The sequence below is a fragment of the Oryx dammah genome, unplaced genomic scaffold (genome assembly GCF_014754425.2).
Source record: "Oryx dammah isolate SB20612 unplaced genomic scaffold, SCBI_Odam_1.1 HiC_scaffold_11, whole genome shotgun sequence".
Classification (NCBI taxonomy): Eukaryota; Metazoa; Chordata; class Mammalia; order Artiodactyla; family Bovidae; genus Oryx; species Oryx dammah.
Genome location: NW_024070195.1, coordinates 46,213,985 through 46,227,446, shown reverse-complemented (window position 1 = coordinate 46,227,446; position 13,462 = coordinate 46,213,985).

The following is a 13,462-nucleotide window of genomic DNA, read 5'->3' as shown; positions in this document are numbered from 1 at the left end:
AGTTTTGGATAAGTGGAGAAAAAAGAGAGCATGTTATCTCCAGGCAGAGGAAATGGCATGAAAACTGGTATCTTGTAGAAATGTTTAACTGTGTGAGTGAACAACAATTTTTAGTTTTTTTTTTCTCTCTATAAGTAAAAGTAGTGTTTACTTTATTTGATAGGCAATAGGAAGGCACTAAAAAAAAATTGTGAAGGCAAATGGTTTAACCAAAGCAAGACTAGTAAGATAATATGAAGTTGTGTAAGGTGACTAAGGAAGATAGAGAAGCCTTCACGCTTTAAAGAAGTGCTGATAGAAGAATGAAATAATCACTCATAGCATTTAGCAAGTGATTTTGATATAGATGATGTAGATAGAGAATGAAGAAAAGATTATCACCAGATATCTGAAACTAATTAAACTGGGTAGTGAAAAAATTATGTTCTTTAATTCCAAAGGAGACCAAATATCCAACTTCCTTTTACTCTAAACTTTCCCTTGGTAGAAAACTTATCTCTATCTGTTTTCCTTTTCAGATCTTTCACAAAATAGTTGTTCTAATTTATTATTTTAATTATTTCCCTTTGCATGGACTTTGAAATCTGATTTCCATCAAAGCCACCCCACTGAAAATTTTTAGGTGAAGGTTTTTGATGATCAGTTTGTGGCTTAAAAGGACAGATGACTTCTATTACTTATCTTAATTGATCTCCCTAAACTGTTTGAGAATTGTGTCTAGTCCACCCTTTTGCATTCTCTGCTGCCTTGGGTTCTGTGACATCACTATTGCCTTGTTTCTTTTCCAACATAACTGGCTCTTTAAAGAACAATGTATATTGGTGTTTCCTAGCCTCCTGTTTTCAGTCATTATACCTTATTATTGTGTATATTTGCATTCTCATGGTTTCAGCTGTCACTTCTCATGCATTGCAGACAAGTGTTTATTGAGAAACTACCCTTCCCAGGCATGCACTGATGAATCCCACTCCACCATCGTGGCTCTTTCTCCTGAGCTCCAGGCTCCAGAGCTGCCTGCACAAGTTAATTAATCTCTTGTCTCTCAGCTCTGCATAGATAGCATTCTCTATTCAAATTCCTCCTCAGGCCTGTTTTTATTCTTCTATCCTCTTTCTTGGTGAATGGTATGGTGCATGGGAATATCATTGATCTAGTTGATCCAGTTAGGACCCCAGGAGCCATGCTTGGCTGCATTTCAGTGGATGACAGCATGGACAGATACCAATGGCCACAGACCAATGCCTTCTTTTCATGGCATAAAATTAAATAACTCTGAAGAGAAAGTAGAGTGGAAGGACATTTTTGAGTAGAAGGCATTTAAATTAGGAATAATCATGTTTCCATAGAATTGACTACAGTATGATAATGTAGACTAAAAATGGAGATTGAAATTATAGACAAATGATGTTAAATTTCGACTCCCTGAGTATATGGCCTTGAATTATGAATTTAAATTTGTTTAATTACAACATACTTATGAACATTTTTCAGAAGCTCCTCATAACCTTTAGGATAAGGCCCCAAAAGCTGGAAGAAGATGATCCAAGACCCTTTACAACATATGATCCAAGACCCTTTACAACCTGAGTCATGCTCACCTCCCCAGCCTTATGTCTGGCCACAAACATCCTTATATCCTACCCTTGAATGTGCGATTTTTCTGATCTCCAAGACTCTTTATTTGCTCTTACATTTTCCTAGAATACTTCATAGGCAGTGTTCATTTGGTTAATTTGCATTAATTAATTAATAAACATTTCAGGTAAAAGCAAAACTCCCTGCTCTCAAGGAACTTGTTGTCTATTGGAAGAGGCAAGCATAAGAGTTAAGATATCTCTTACTGATAATGATAGAGCTGTATCGCAGGTGGTATCCTTTATAACTGAGGAAATGGCTCTGGGATGCTTTGTCTCAGGGTGAACTTTTCAGGGCATTCTTCCAGCTTTTGTAATCAACTGCTTTTCCATGTTCAGAGGAAACTCCCCATTTATGGTTCTTTTCAATGAGGGAGCAATCAGTAATATTCTAAAAGGTACAAAGATTTAAAGTGGCAGAATTTGGAAAAATAAAATGGTTTTAGCACAACTCTTACCCTGCTGATCACAATTGTCAGTTGCAGTCTAGGCATTTCAATTTTGAAAAACAATTCTAAAGTTTGCTGTGATGTACACACAAGGCTGAGTACTATTGTTAAGTAATCTCAAAGAAAAAAGGAACAAGATCTTTCTTTAATGATCTACATTTTGTTCAGGACATAGCTTAAAGACCATCCTTTCAGGAGTTCTAGATCATCTGAAGTCCGAGATATGTACTCACAGCCATGTGGGCTTAGCTCTACGAATTACACTAGATGGTATATTTCTATCTTCACCAAACCTAAGGTAGGTAGAAACTATGTTAGTTGTTAAGATAGAAATTGTATCACATTTTGGTATTTCCAAGACTTTGCACCAGAGTGGGGAGCATTTACCAGGCAGTGCCTATTGAATATGAGTGACTTTATAGAATACAGGGGATTCTTGTTTTAAAAGAGAACGAATAACTTTCATTTTTTACACAGTGAAGCCAAGGTGTCATTGGTTTATTCCAGTTTTAAGTACTCAGTGGACAACTAGAGATGTAGAACTTGAAGTTGAGAAATAATTCAGGACTAAAAATATTGGTTTGGTCATAACCTTCAGGATGGTGTTAGCTGATGCATGATAAGTAGACTTTATCTCTTTGGGCAAAGTGAAGCTGAAAGAGGCCAAATAACAGAAGTCTGAGATAAATACATATATGTATGTGTGTGTATATATATATATATATAAAGCGTATTATTAGATTATAGGCATTATATATAACATACTATATTATTACTATAAAATATATATATAACTGAATGCAAGTAAAATTGCATATATTGTATATTATATTCAGTTCGGTTCAGTTGCTCAGTCGTGTCTATTATATTAACATACTATAAAATTCTACATAATTGCATATATATATTGTATGTGTTTACAGAAACAGTGGAAGACAAAGAGGTAGTACAAAACGTCAAAAACTTTCCTAAAATACAAAGAAGAGAATCAGTCCCTTATATTTCAGCAGAAGAAAAAGTTTCATGTTGTAATAATGGGCAAACATTGTTAAATACTATAATTATAGTGTCAAATGCTGTTGCAATCTATCTAAGATGTTAAGAATGGAGACAATCCATGTTTAGTATAATTAAGATGTTAGAATTGACAAGTAAGGAAATAGTTTCAGCTAAGTAGTGGAGACACAAATCTTAATATCATAGTTGACAAATGCATGGTGATATAATGGTGGGAGTCAGACTAGGAGAAAGATTGAATGATAAGGGATTGGCAGGTGAAAGCAAAGAGTTTGGATCATATTAAGACCAATATAGATTTGGAAGGGGTATGTATTTGTTCAGTGACTGACAATGCTGATGGTAGAAAAACATCAAAAAGGAATGAGTGGTACAGGATGGTACTGGGCAAAGTAGGATGCAAGTGCAAGTGGAGGAAACGGGAGGGGTTCAAGTCACCTTTTCACAGGACGTGAAAAAGAGAAAGAAATTAGATGGAGGCATGCAATCATCTTGGGGTAAACTGAGGATTCATTTCAGATTTGTTAAAAGTTCTCCATAAGTTATGATATCAGCTGAAGATGGGCAAGATGAGTACAGAAGTGGAGTGGGAGGCTGAGGAGACGAGACCAGCGGAGGAACCACTGGGAACACATCCAACACAGAGTCAGAAATCTGGCAATAAATGGCTGGTGGTGCAGTGATGAGGGCCCAGTTGATAGAGCATGGTGGTCTGAAGAGAAGCAGAGAACAGGCAGTGGACATGACCTGAGGAAATAGATCTGCTAGATGGGAATGTTAATTTAAGATGTACCATTGATCTATCTGTCTTTGTGCCAGTCCCTTATTCTTTGGGGTATTGTAACTTTGTAATATAGTCTGAAGTCAGGGAGCATGATTCCTTCAGCCATGGTTGAAAATAGTAAGGAGGTTTCTCAAGAAATTAAAAATAAAAACTACCATGTGACCTAGCAATTCCATTCCTGGGCATATATCTAAATAAAAGGAAAACTCTAATTTGAAAAGATACATGCAACCCAGTGTTTGTAGTAGCACTTGCCAAGGTATGGAAGCAAACTAACTATTCATCAGTAGATGAACGGATACAGAAGATGAGGTATATATAAAACTGTTACTCAGTCATAAACAAAAATGATATCTTGCCATTTGCACCATCATGGACAAACTATGGTGGGCACCATGCTTAGTGAAGTAAGTCAGACAGAGAAAGAGAAATACTGTGTGATATCACTGATACATGGAATCTACAAAATACAGCAGACTAGTGAGTAAAACAGAAAAGAATCAGACTCACAGATGTAGAGACCAAACTAGGGGTTTCCAGTGGAGAGAGGGTGAAAAGGACGGGTAACATAGTAGGGGAGGGGGGAAAAGGGTTATTAGGAATGACATGAAATCATGTGTGTGAAACTTTTGAAAATTGTAAAACACTATAGAATTGAAATAACCTTTCATTCAATTTAAAAAAAACGGTAAGGAGATGCAGATAGTGGCCCTGAAGTAAGTGATCTTTTTAACTATGAGTAAGACAACAAAGAGTGAATGGATTGAGAAATACAGCATAGAAATCAGTGGCAAAAAATAGGAAAAACACACTATAACAGGCAATAGTATTAGTGGAATGAGAGTAGCTTTGTTGTTTGATGAGTATTTTTCTGTGTTTTAGCTCCTCCAGTGGCCCATATGAAAATGCTACCCTCAGATTCTGTGTTACTCCCAGATTTTTAGATTTCACAAACCAAGAAAGCTTCAAATTTTACTGACATGAAGTTGCCAGATTTTAAATTTTTAAACTTATTTTTAAGAAATAGCCTCCAATTAAAATAAATGTATTAATTAAAAAAATTTTAACAAAATAAAAAAAAAACCCTGCCATATGCTTTCACTATAATGTGTTAACATAAAAGTGCATTTTAATATAAAAAATCAGAACATGCAAAACCTTAGAATAAGAAAATAAAGTTTCCCTAACAAAGTACATTTTGAAATTATATTAATCCCTGAGCTTAAATATATATGCACATTTATATACATCTATCTATCTATCTTCTGTCCTTATTGTTGTATCAACATTTCTGTAAATTATTTTCTGTTTAATTTGTCACAAAAGCTCACATATCCACCCAGAACCTCAGAATACCTCTTTCTTTGGAAATGTAAATTCCCTTGTAGATAAAATTAATTAAGATGAGGTCATAAGGATTATGGCTTCTAAGATCTGTCTACACAGCCAGATCACTCTTTAGATAACCTTTGTGGGCTGATCCATAACATAATTCAACACACTATTTCTACATCATTTGTGGCCCAAATCTATCTTATAGAAAATCCTCAAATAGCTTCTACTTTATTAAATTCTTGGAATAAGAGCCCATCTCAAGTCAGACACTCTCCTTCCTTTTCCCATCATTGGATAAATTAGCCAATGGTTTCTTGCCTTTAACATTTCCTAGAAGGGAGATGGAAAACTCAACAGTAGCCACAGGACTGGAAAAGGTCAGTTTTCATTCCAATCCCAAAGAAAGGCAATGCCAAAGAATGTTCAAGCTACCGAACAATTGCACTCATTTCACACACTAGCAAAGTAATGCTCAAAATTCTCCAAGCTAGGCTTCAAAACTATGTGAACCAAGAACTTTCAGATGTTCAAGCTGGATTTAGAAAAGGCAGAGGAACCAGAGATCAATTTGCCAACATCCGGTGGATCACAGAAAGAGCAAGAGAATTCCAGAAGAACATACTTCTCTTTCATTGACTATGCCAAAGCCTTTGACTCTGTGGATCACAACAAACTGTGGAAAGTTCTTCAAGAGATGGGAATACCAGACCACCTTACCTGCCTCCTGAGAAATCTGTATGCAGGTTAAGAAGCAACAGTTAGAACCTGACATGGAATGATGAACTGATTCCAAATTGGGAAAGGAGTACGTTAAGGCTGTATACTGTCACCCTGCTTATTTAACTAACATGCAGAGTATATCCTGTGAAATGCTGGGCTGGGTGGAGCACAATCTGGAATCAACATTGCCAAGAGAAGTATCAATAACGTCAGATAGGCAGATGACACCACCCTTACGCAGAAAGCAAAGAGGAATTAAAGAGCCTCTTGATGAAAGTGAAAGGAGAGAGTGAAAAAGCTGGCTTAAAACTCTACATTCAAAAAATGAAGATCATGGCATCTGGTCCCACCCTTTCATAGCAAATAGCTGGGGAAACAGTGACAGACTTTATTTTCTTGGGCTCCAATAATCACCGCAGATAATGACTGCAGCCATGAAATTGAAAGACTCTGGTTCCTTGGAAGAAAAGCTATGACCAACCAAGACAGCATATTAAAAAGCAGAGACATTACTTTGCCAACAAAGGTCCATCTAATCAAAGTTATGGTTTTTCCACTAGTCATGTGTGGATGTGAGAGTTGGACCATAAAGAAAGCTGAGTGCTGAAGAATTGATGCTTTTGAACTGTGGTGTTGGAGAAGACTCTTGAGAGTCTCTTGGACTGCAAGGAGACCAAACCAGTCCATCCTAAAGGAGATCAGTCCTGAATATTCATTGGAAGGACTGATGCTGAAGCTGAAACTACAATACTTTGGCCACCTGATAGAAAGAACTGACTCTTTAGAAAAGACCCTGATGCTAGGAAAGATTGAAAGCAGGAGAAGGGGACGACAGAGGATGAGATGGTTGGATGGCATCACTGACTTAATGGACATCAGTTTGAGCAGGCTCTGGGAGATGGTTGAGGTCAGGGAACCCTGGAGTGCTACCGTCCATGAGGTCACAAAGAGTCAGACACAACTGAGTGACTGAACAACAACAAGATGGGAGTAAGACACCATCTACTACAACCCCCAGCTTTAAGGGACACATATCAAGTTCTCTGATAGACTCACTGAAATCTCTAATTCAGTTTGACATTAGAAGCAGACACCATGTCCGACTCTTCCCTCAGAAAAGGAGGGACTCTCAACACGCCACAGTTTTCTCCATTTTTGACCACTGACTACTCTTGGGTTGAAGGACTTTAGGGATGATTAATTGATGTTTGTAGACCTCCCTTGAAATATTTTACATTTAATGTCTGCTATTTGTCATTTTAAGGTGTTGGTTAAAACTTCCACCTTATTGTCTTTTAACTTGTGATCCACTGTTTAATGTTTGCTTCTTCCTTAAACATATTTTTTTCCTAACAAATGTATTCCCAGTATGGACATAAATGCCTAACAAATGGTACCATAAGATAATAAATACAGTATTTATTGAATAAATGAATCAGTGTAGTTACAGAAGAAATATTTTCCTTAATTGCTAAATTTTAAAGCTAATATTTCACATGATGTTTTAAGAGGAATATATAGAGACATGGACAATGTTCTCAACATCAATATCAGAGAAGTTTTATTCTAAAATAGTTTATTTTACACCTCATGCTTAAATCAAATTTTCTCAAGGAGTGAATGGATGGCATGTCCATTAGATGATTTTTTTCTAAATTAGCTTGTTCCTTAACTATTTTTAAAGACAAGAAATCAGATTTTGATATTAATTTATTTGAAGAATTGATATCTGTAAAGTTGATTGATAGCTGATCCAAACCTTCAGAACTAGACTCGTAGGTGATAACATTTTACATTCCATTTTTGATGTTGAGATACTGGTACCAGTACCTTTTCTAAATTAAACGACATCTTGCTCATGTAAGTAACTATCCACTGCTACATAACAAATAGCTCCCCAAGTTAGAAGCTTAAAACAAAAACATTTACTATTTCCTAGTATTTGTAGGTCAGAAATCTGACCCTAGCCTAAATCGATGTCTGTGGCTTGAGATCTCTCATGATGATGCAGTTAACCTGGTGGTCGTGGCTGTGGGATCCTCTGATGGTTTGATGGTGATGGATGAGGGGAGAGAGATGCCTTTATGCTCACTCGTGTGGCTGCTAGAAGCTCTCAGCTCCTTACTTCATGGACCTCCCCATAGACTGACCAGATGTCCCTACCACAGGGCAGCTGGTGGTTCAAGGGAGAGAGGCCAGGGAGGGAGAGAGAGTGCCTGCAATGGGGCTATAGTTTTTTATAACCTAATATTGGAAGCAAGATCCCATTACTTCTTTTTTTTAAAACCATATTAATTTTATTATCTATTCAGAGTTTAAAATTTCCCAGCAATACAAATAACGTTTTAGATTTGAGATGTTAATTAAAACTATACAAATATATATAACCTTTACCACTAATATAAATTACTCTTTAGATTCGAATGTTTTTCAAGATAGTGAGCGGAGTCTTTGTACAAAAATATCATATTCTTTTTATTTTGTGTAATGTCCATAAGTTGATATCCATTGCCTTAGCATTTGTTAAGTTACAAAGTCATGAAATACATAAAATGTCAGCAGTTTGATGACATTATTCTTTAAAAGGAATACCCAGTCTGTAAAATGACAGGCTTAAATAGAGTTGCCCTAATTTTGAAATGACTGTTTTAAATATCAATCTCTTTTTCTTATAAAAGCAACTCAATGTGCTCAATCCACATTTTCAGGGAAGCAGTTGCACTTGAGCACAAATACAGAAGAAGCTATTTTAGAGACCGCCTGTCATATTTAAGGGACCTAATGGCAGAGCTAGAATTATCTTGAAGGATTCAAATTTCTACATTGTAGAGCATGTAAAAATTCTTAACTTCAGTAATTTAAAAAACACTCATTATTTGGCAACCTGCACATAAATTCTTTTCTTATTATTTCAAGTAATATTTGAGAGTAGAGCAGTGGTGATAAACAGAGGAGTTATTCCTGAAATCTGCTTATAAATTTTTCATTGAGAAAAAACACCCAAAGTTTGTTGAAGAGAAACTTGCCATAATGATTTGCAGAGATTTCCAGCACTCCCTTTCTGCCTGTGTTTCTCGCTTTGTGTTTAGTAGGGCCTTTGGGCAGGCTTCCCAGCTAGATCTTCTAGTTCATCACTTGTTCTTTCACTTGTGCCTGGTTGGTTGTTTAAATCATTCACCGATTTTTTTTAAAAATAGTAACAATGTATGGCAAAACCAATACAGTATTGTAAAGCAAAATAAAGTAAAAATAAAAATTTTTTAAAAAGTGAAAAAAAATTTAAATTTCCCTCCAAATCATCATATTCATTTTTTATGTCCTGCTTTTAAAAATTACGATTTCTATTTCTTCTGTTACCTCTTTCACCATTTTAAGCATGTTTTAAAACAGTCTATTTCAGATGGCTTCACTTCCTCCAGGCTGGCATGGGTGATGCCTCTGGCTGTTTTATTTGAGGACTCCTGCTAATTGTTAGATTGTTTGCTTGTGCAGTTTGCAATTTATGATTTTGAAGTTCTCTTCAGTAAGGAGTTCCTTTGTTGCAGTACTGTGTACCTTAGGATATGATATTATATACTCATGTTTGTTCAATTGGTTTCATACTAGTTTTTTTTTTTTTTTCCTAGACTTGAGGATTTTACTATCATCGTTGGGGATTTGGACATGACTGAGTGACTGAACTGAACTTGGAGATTAGTATTGTGAAGTTGTTTGTTTTAATTTTTAAAAGGGAATACTGTTTTCCTATTTAGATCCTCAAGCAAAATTAAATATCCTTGTTACTATTCCAGTGTTTTTATCCCTTTCCTCTATCACTCAGGGCTGCCCTGGTGGCTCAGCTGGTAAAGAATCCACCTGCAATGAGGGAGACCTGGGTTTGATCCCTGGGTTGGGAAGATCCCCTGGAGGAAGGAAGGGCTACCCACCCCAATATTCTGACCTGGAGAATTCCATGGACTGTATAGTCTATGGGGTTGCAAAGAGTCAGACACAATCGAGCAACTTACACTTTTTGACCACTCAGGAGTCATTCTTCCATTCTCCTAGCTTTTTACAGGGATCTCAGGTCCTTCACCTAAGCTCACATATGTCCACGGTCATGTTCTTATCCCAAATAGACATTTAATCCATTGCATCTAAGAATGAGGTTTCATTTGGATCTAATAACCCCTTCAACATCTACTGAGTCACTTTACAAAGCTTTTGTTTTATATTTCTTTGTTGCTGGCTCTCAGGGATTTCTCTTTCTTTTCTTTAAACTCAGGAAATACATTGTTAGCTGCTCATTTGTTTCTAACTCTTCCTGACCCCATGGAATGTAGCAAACCTGGCTCCTCTGTCCATGGAATTCTCCAGGCAAGAATATTGGAGTGGGTAGCCCTTCGCTTGTCTGGAAAATCCCACGGAGGGAGGAGCCTGGTGGGCTGCAGGCCATGGGGTCGCTAAGAGTCGGGCACGACTGAGCAACTTCACTTTCGCTTTTCACTTTCACATATTGGAGAAGGAAATGGCAACCCACTCCAGCATTCTTGCCTGGAGAATCCCAGAGACAGAGGAGCCTATTGGGCTGCTGTCTATGGGGTCGCACAGAGTCGGACACTATTGAAGCGACTTAGCAGCAGCAGCAGCTGCAGCCCTTCCCTTCTCCAAGGTAGCTTCCCAACCCAAGGATTGAACCCGAGTTTCTTGCATTGCAGGCAGATTCTTTACCATCTGAGCCACCAGGGAACTCATATGCATATCTTAATTATTATTTTGATTATATGTTACATACTGTTTTTCCACTTTTATAGCCAGAGGCCTGGGTAATAACTGGACTGAAAAAAAAATAGTATAATATACTGTTCAACTGGGCTTCACTTGTGGCTCAGCTGGTACAGAATCCGCCTGCAATGTGAGAGACCTGGGTTTAATCCTTGGGTTGGGAAGATCCCCTGGAGAAAGGGAAGGTCACTCACTCCAGTGGGCTGGAGAATTCCATGGATTCTATAGTCCATGGGGTCACAAAGAGTCGGACATGACTGAGTGACTTTCACTTTCATCACTTACATACTGTTCAACCAGTTCTTTTCTTTACTGTATTTGTTAAGTCTGTCTACTCTTCCATTCTTTATTTTCCTTGTTTTGTCCTCATGCTTAGGAAAACATCATAATTTCAGATCCTGCCCTACATGAACTCTATGTCTCCATGTAGCCCTTCATTTCTTCTCACCCACCAATTATTCCCTATATGCACCTAGGCACCCACTGTATCATTTCTTTTACCCTATAATTTAAAACTGTATACATAAAACACTTATGGGTGAGAAGACATAAATCCTTCTAGCTGAAAGAAATGCAATTAGTGATTTAGTGAATTTGAGTGTGCCATTTCAAAATCCTGTTCCATAGAGTAGCGGTGTGGTTTGGTACAAAGAGAAATAAAAGAAATATTCACAACAGAGCCCTGGGATATAAAAGTCTCATTGTGTTTTTCATTACTGGGTCATTACTTGCCATTTTTTTTTTAAACAAAATAAACAGGAAGAATTGTTTCCAGGTTTAAAGTTGAAGAATTTGGGGACAAACTTGAAAAATGGAAACTGAAATGCCTAAAAAGTAAAAGACCAAAAGAATAAAAGTCTAAAGATGGGTGTTTTCATGCTAAAAGAGAGAGCATTAATATTTCTAAAAGATGGAAGTATGTCTACATATTTAGAATGAAAAAAACTAGCACTGAACTCCTGCAACTTTACAATTTATATAACCAAAAGGTGGCAGTGTTCCATTTGGTTTCCTCCTGAGCCTCATTTTTCTAGAGGTATAATTTTTAGATATATTCTGTCTCTAATTTACTTTTAAAACAAACATTAAGCAATATTACTATTATCACATGTGCCAGAAGATAATTATGATTGAGAAGAAAAAAAAATTTTTTTGACAACAGGAACTTTAAAGGATTTATTGTATAGAATACTTTAATCTGGACAGCCAAAATAAAAAAAAAAAGATAGACATTTTAAAGATCAGCCTATTGGTGAGTCATACCTCAAATATTTCATTTGTTATTTGATTATCTCTTTGGTCTACTCTCTCTTAAATATTGATTGATTGATTGATTTTATAACACTGTGGAAGATTGATTCATTTCCAGGTCTCACAAATTAACGAGGGAAACGATTTGGCTTTTGTGTTTACAGAAGACAATATGTTTTCATCACCATGACTGAAAATTTTCTTCAAGAAGCAAATAATAAATATTTATGGCCATTGACAAATAGTTGAAAATATATGCAAATATATCCTAAGCTATTAATATTACAATGAAAGCAACTACAATAAGCAATTGAAAAAGCTTTCAACCTCAAATCCTAAATCTGCTCCAAAATCTTAAATGAAAGCTTACATGAGGCAAAAATTCTTTTATGAGTGTATCCTGGCAAGAATTGACCTAACAGTCAATTATTATAAACAAAGTCCAGCTTTCTTAATTAAAATACAAAATATTGGCTGTCGTTCTTAGCCTGAAATAAGTTCTGTCTTAAGGAAACTGCAATTACGGTGGCGCCTTCTATTGCCACTGGTGGTCAGAGCCTGTCAGTATTTGTATAAAACCCTCTGTTTTAGAACTTTGCAACAGTGCTGCGGATTGTTACTTCCTTAGCTAAAGTTTGGCATCAAAATTCTAAAACAGAAGTTTAGGGATTTTGTTTTGAGTTTGGTCTGAACACCAGAAGACTGTCGTTTTTATTCTCATAAATGTGGGGGGAAAAATACTCTTCTATTTATTATGGTTACATTTTTGGACTTGGAGATTTTATCTCTGTTCACCTACTATATATAAAAAATATATAATTGGTTATATTTGGCAAATAATACTGAATACAAATTAATGAAACATTCATAGTAGTTTTCACTTTAAAATGACTTTTAAAGACAGCCTTCAGGTAGTTAAATAACAGCTATTTTTAGTTGGTAAACCAAATTAGTTTTTATACCTGATTTTATCAAGATGAGTAAACATTTATTTTCCCATTATCTGTGTTAGTGGCAAAGTCCTTTTAAATGACTTGACTTATTCCTTTGAAGCTCCTTTACCATCTAACCTAAGAAAAAATTTGTAGGACAGAACAGGTTTGACTAATTTTTATTCCATTTTCTTCTGGGTCCTTATTTCCCAATTGAAAGAATGCAATGATAGTAAAATTGACTCCAGTTTGTCAGTGAGAAGAAGAGGAGTGAAAGTCACGAACTGATGTTTTTTACCTTATTCTCGTATTATGACTGTTTTTTTTTTTCCCACGGAGTGTTTCTCTTGGTATTTATACAATTTAAAGAAGTAAAACTGTCTTTCCAACACAAGAACACTACTGTTAAAAACATGTGTTTCTAGATTCTTTTGTTATAGCTCATCTGTCGCCGTTGACTAGTGATGGTACAGTTCACACTGGCACAAGAAAATGTCCTTTAGGAGATAAGCTTTGGACCTTTTGTGTATTCAACTGTGGGATAAACTTCGTTGTGCTGCTTTATCAATGTGAAAC